This window comes from Stigmatopora argus, chromosome 8 (genome assembly GCF_051989625.1).
Source record: "Stigmatopora argus isolate UIUO_Sarg chromosome 8, RoL_Sarg_1.0, whole genome shotgun sequence".
In the NCBI taxonomy this organism is placed as follows: Eukaryota; Metazoa; Chordata; class Actinopteri; order Syngnathiformes; family Syngnathidae; genus Stigmatopora; species Stigmatopora argus.
In genome coordinates, this window is record NC_135394.1 from 4,576,333 (window position 1) to 4,582,529 (window position 6,197).

Sequence of the window (6,197 nt, forward strand, 5' to 3'; positions counted from 1 at the left end):
CTCTTCACACTGTCCTTGCAATCAGGTGAAGTCCCCGAAGACTGGAGACGGGCCGTCATCTGCCCTATCTACAAGAAAGGAGACCGAGAGGACCCGTTGAATTACCGACCGGTCTCCCTCACTTCAGTAATCTGCAAAATGTTGGAATCAATTATCAAAACGTCCATGATGGCCCATCTCCAGATCACAGCGGCGATCTCCGATAGTCAGCATGGATTCGTGTCCAACAGATCCTGCCTCACCAACTTGCTGATGATGGAGGAATGGGTCACTCAATTAATGGACGATCGACAAATTGCCGACCTGGTCTTCCTGGACTTCGCCAAGGCGTTTGACTCGGTCAACCATCGCTTGCTACTCCGCAAGTTGGAAGCGTATGCGATTCACCCAGCGGTCGTGAGGTGGATTGATGCGTTTTTGGCTGGCCGCACCTTTCAAGTACAAGTCAATGGCATACTTTCAGAGACTCACAACGCCCCCAGCGGTGTCCCCCAAGGCTCCGTTCTTGGACCACTGCTGTTCGTGGTGTTTGTAAACGACCTGCCAGAGCACATCTCCCAGCGGGTTCTCCTCTTCGCCGATGATGTGAAGCTCGTTGCTCCCCGGAGCGACTATGAGGACCTGCGTAGGTGCCTTCATCATGTGTGGAGTTGGTCGAACCTGTGGGACCTGCGGCTCAATATCACGAAATGCAGTCATCTGGCTATTGGGGCTCCTCCTGATTCACCTCTTGACTTTGAACCGGGACGCCTGGAACTGGAACGAACTCAACGGTGCAAAGATCTGGGCATCATTGTCGACGACACGTTCAAACCAACGGCCCAATGCATCCAAGCAGCCAACAAAGCTCGCGGAGTTCTGTTCCTAATGTTCCGGTCCTTTGCCGTCATCACAGCAGACATCTTCCTTCCGTTGTATGTTTCCCTGGTGAGGCCCATTCTCGAGTATGGGATCCAAGCCGCATCACCGTACCTCGCCAAGGACATCCAGCATCTGGAGCGGGTCCAGAGGCTTGCAACGAGGATGGTCCGCGGCCTCAGGCTATTGTCCTACGAGGAAAGATGCCAGCGACTCAACCTGCCGACCCTTGAGGCTAGGCGTCTGCGAGGGGACCTAATACTGGCCTACAACATCCTCCACGGCATCTACAGCGTGCCCCGCGACCTCTTCTTCACGCCCGCACCTGATCGTGGTCTGAGGGGTCATCCGTGGAAGCTGTACCCTCGCGGGTTCCGGTTGAATCGGCGGAAGGCGGCTTTTTCAGTGCGCATCGCCGGTCCTTGGAACCGGCTTCCGCAGGGTGTGGTCGAGAAGCCGACGGTCGCCCAGTTCAAGCGGGCTCTGGATGACTTTTTGGCCGTGAACCAGTGACTACACCGCGTTTGTTGCACATTTCTTGTGTCTTGTTACATGGCCCTTAGCCTAGTGCTTTTTTTTGCCAAATAAATTGAATTGAATTGAATTGAATTGAATTTTCAAGACTGACTTTTCGAGAAAATCTGGACATCAATAAAAAAGGTTGGACAACTCCGAAGCAAGCAAGCTTGTCACAACCGGGAACGGGCATTTTCAGCCCTAAATCGAATAAAAATGTACTATGCCAAAAATACGACAGGAAGAGGCTCAACTTTCTGCATTAGCTTTGATGGCGATAGAAAAGAAGGAAAAGGAGAAAAGAAAGAAGGATGGATTTTGTCTACAAATAAAAAGGATTTTTGGTGAGTAAAATGTGGCTATATTCCTAAATAATATTTCAATTGTATGAGGTTATTATTGATGCTTTTTATGTGTCTCAGCTGTAGCTATAGTAAAGGTTTTATAGCCGTAAAATAGTTGACGGTTGGATTGATTCAGACATAGCAATGCTGAAGGCTTAGATGTGAAATGCGAAAAATAGACATAGAAAAATGTTTTTTAAATGCTTTTATCTTGTCCTCCATATTAGTCTAATACACATTATTATGTAAACAATGTATTTTTTTGTCTACTTTCAATGCGCATGACCGAGGTCAGAGTTCAATTGGCCGCCGCCAGTCTTCAAAATGGCGGATGAGCCAGTAGTCAGTACGAGCGTGGACTGCCAAGCAGCTCGGAAGTGACAATTTACCGAAGAAAGACCCGATAAAGTTCTTACAGGACAATGCAGCGCATTCGGTACGTTGTCATTTGGGGATTTCGAATCCCCAGTTCTCATTTTAAGAGTACTTTTTGACGGGAGCATGCTTCGTTTGCGTGCTGTAGTCCCACGTGGATGGAGACATCAAAATGTTTGCAAACAATTTGGCTACAATGCGTTACCTATACCTCTTTATGTTTAACCAGAAATCATTCCATTGTGTTTTTCAGTTCCTCAACGAGAACGTACTGCTGGGAAACCTCGAGAATGTGGCCAAAACGACCAAAAAGGAGCAGCTTGTCAACGACATGACGAGCTGTTTGTCAGCAAAGTGAGTCGTTTTTTTAAAGTACAGACGCTCCCCTACTTACGAACATTCAACTTACGAACAACGGTACATACGAACATGTCTGCAAATTGCGTTTAAGTCGAAAAATGTTCGTAAGTCCAATTTTGTATTTTTTTTTCCGAGTAGTGCTTCTTTCCGCCGCTAATACCGACGCCTGGCGCTGTGAGGGCTCAGCTCACCCAGCATCTACCTTCTTCGTTGCAATGCGGAAGTGCGTGAACGTATCTCCAGTGGGCAAAGAACCTTTTTCATTTGTATCATTAAATATCTCGTGCATCCTTTATTGAATATGGTTGGTAAAAAGCGAAATGCTTCTATTGAGGGAGTTGCAAGGAAGAGGCAAGCCATTTCATTTGAAACGAGTGGCAATAATAACGAAGCTTGATGCGCGTGAGAGTGGTGATTGTTTCACGGGCATACAACTTGAATCGTTCGTCCGTCAGTATCATTTATAAACAGAAAGATCGAGCAGCAGGACCCAAATATTGAACGTTGCACAAAGTTTGCAAATCAATTGAATGATGCCATACAGTGCTACCGCATCATTTATGATGAAAAAAAGAAGAAAACTGTGCAATCGTCGTTGGATCGCTTCTTTCGGCCAGTTTCTAATACATAAATCTCTCTCTATACAGTACTGTACATATTCTCTCCATTTTATTAAATGTTTTTTTCACTACAAACCAATGCGTGTTACTTATACAAGCCTTAAACATACAAATGCACTTATATAAACCTTCAATACACTTATATAGGCCTTAAACATAAATTATAATACAAAATATAGCACTGAATCAACTTGCAAACAAATTCAACTTATGAACAATCGCTCGGAACCTAACTCGTTCGTAAGTAAGGGAGCGTCTGTACTATTTTCTCTCCGTGTAATTATTAAATGTCAGAGTTCAAGGTTTTGCTCAATTGGCTTGTTTTTCATTATGATACATTCAAATTTTGAATGAAAACACACTAGCTGATCTGGTGTTGATTTTTAATAACAAGAACCTGTGGATAATTGACACCCACAAGTGCCATCAGTGGAGGTGTAAGAAATAAACAGTACACTTATAGAATATATATATACTAGTGGTTCTTAACCTTGTTGGAGCTACCGAACCCTACTTTAGTGTGACATAAAATGATTTTTTTTTTCAAATTCAAGATATATAAATTCCTTGCAGCGCTGATTGGCCACGCAATGTTACGTGATCATCTGCGGCCAGTAACGGTCAAGCGGGGCATGTTATTGTGAATAGACATGATGAATCGTTGTGTCTTGACCTCTGTGGCTCAGGCTCCACTGAACCCAGGTTAATATACTGAATATACCTTTACCCTGGGTGTAGAACTTTTCATTTTTAGTTTTAAATGTGGTTTAGACAAAACCTAAGTGAGACATTCATTCAACAATAGCGAAGGGCTCATTTTTGATTCAAGTTTATACATATGGTGAAATAACTTTGTTCCCTGTGTATGAAGAGAAGAATGTAAGCAATGACTTTTTGGGATATTTATTTCAAAAATGAATGACTTTGAAACGATTTTCTGAAAAATTCATTCAAATGGTTTAATGAGCAATTACATAATCACACTGGTGTTTTGTAGATGTTTAAAGCCACGGAGACGACAGAGAAGGTGAAAGCTGTCAAAATTGACAAGTCAAGGCAGAAGTTGTGGATGTGGTAAGACTCGGGTGTATCAGGTTATTTGTTTTATTTTCTTATTTTCACGTCATGTGTACTAAACCTACTCATTTGGTATCTTGCTTCTCTTCAGGGACCACCCAAGTTTACCAAATCAACGCTAAAGCAGGGGTGACACGGTGAATGGCGCACCCTTTGACACCAACATCCCCTCACTGGTACTTGTCGTTATAGTGCAGGGGTCGCCAACTTGGGTCCACGAGGGCCCCTGTCCAGTATGTTTTTCCATATCTCCTACCACATCTGAATCAAATGATCAACTCATCAGCAAGTTGTCCAGGAGCTTGATCATGATCATTTGATTTTGGTGTGTTGGAAGACATGGAAAATAGACTGGTAGGGGCCCTTGAGGACTAGAGATCCCTGTTATAGACTCTTATTTTTGAATCTCTCTGCAGCGGTCAAAAAGAAAAAGCAAACCAATTTTTCCATTCTCCAAAGTGCAGAGTTCAGAGAGGCATCATCTTCAAGTGGGCAACCTGGGAAAATCACATGGGCCTGATGCGTGTAAAAAAAAGTAGACAAAGTTAGCATATATAGAGACTGGAGATCCAACAGAAAGGTTTAGGTGGTTTCTTTTTTGAAACTAGTTTTACCTTGATCTGTATGGCCCAGTCTCCTCTCCGGTAACCTCAAGGGTGTGAGTGTTCTGGGCAGGTAGGAAGAGCTGTATCTCGATGTTAAACAGGGAAAACACAGTGGCGACACTCTTTTTTCCTTGTCGACGATAATGTCAAATATTTATTCATCTTATTAGACGTGCTTCATAACTGAGCAAAGAATACCCCGAGATTTGGTACAAACGTAAAGCTGGCATGCAAAATGACTTGAATGGCTGGACATCGTAAGGCTTTTTCTTTAAAAAAAAAGTGGTCTATGTAAAGTAAAGCTTTTATTTGTTTAAAAAATAAATACTATGTATATATAGTCAGGCTTTTTTCTTTAAAAATGACCATGTATATTAAGGGTTTTTATTAAAAAATGACCATGTATAGTAAGGCTTTTTTATTTTAAAAAACCGACCATGTACAGTAAAGCGTTTTTCTTAAAAGACGACATAGTATAGTAAGGCTTTTTTTTTCTTAAAAAATGACATAGTATTGTAAGGCTTTTTTCTTAAAAAACAACATAGTATAGGCTTTTTTCTTTAAAGACGACATAGTATAGTAAGGCTTATTTTCTTTAAAAACGACATAGTATAGTAAGGCTTTTTATTTACAAAAAAGACCATGTATAGTAAGGCTTTTTTCTTAAAAAATGACCATGTATAGTAAGGCTTTTTTTCTTAAAAAACGACATAGTATAGTAAGGCTTTTTTTACCAAAAAAAACGACATAGTATAGTATGGCTTTTTTTCCCCTAAAAAACGACATAGTATAGTATGGCTTTTTTCCCCCTAAAAAACGACATAGTATAGCGTGGCTTTTTTTCTTGAAAAACGACATAGTAGAGGAAGGCTTTTCCCCCTAAAAAACGACATAGTATAGTATGGCTTTTTTCCTTTAAAAAACGACATAGTATAGTAAGGCTTTTTTTTCCTAAAAAACGACATAGTATAGCATGGCTTTTTTTCTTGAAAAACGACATAGTAGAGGAAGCCTTTTTTTCTTAAAAAACAATATTGTATAGTAAGGCTTCTTTTCTTAAAAAACGACATAGTATAGTAAGGCTTTTTTTCTTTAAAAAATGACATAGCAAGTAAGGCTAAGAGAGTCGGAGAATAAATCTGACTTCTGATTCTTCACCTTCTAGTTGTTGCTGTGGTCCACTGGCAAAATCATTGGGTCAAAACATGATGTGGGAATCAGGAGGGAGTTCAATTCCACTCTTTGCAATTCTCAAATTGTTTATTGAGGTAATGAAAAGGATAAATACAACTTCCAACTTTACTGTGGTGCAGCGGCAAAGACAATGGGTCTGAACTTCAGGTGGACTCAAGTTCAAATCAGAAGTGAGTTTGATTCCACTCTTTGCAATTCTCAAATTGTTTATTGAGGTAATGAAAAGGATAAATATAACTTCCAATCAC

At 41.2% G+C, this 6,197-nt stretch overlaps 1 long non-coding RNA gene across 2 annotated transcripts; it reads left to right on the forward strand.

Annotated features, from left to right (window-relative positions):
* Window positions 1-1,477: 1,477 nt before the first annotated feature.
* LOC144079297 (uncharacterized) lies at window positions 1,478-5,162 on the forward strand. Of its 2 annotated transcripts, XR_013301497.1 has the most exons (5): window positions 1,478-1,718; window positions 2,014-2,154; window positions 2,347-2,447; window positions 4,071-4,147; window positions 4,242-5,162. It is a non-coding gene; the product is annotated as an uncharacterized LOC144079297 (long non-coding RNA). The 2 variants fall into 2 exon arrangements; XR_013301496.1 differs by having other exon boundaries at window positions 1,478-2,154.
* Window positions 5,163-6,197: the final 1,035 nt, after the last annotated feature.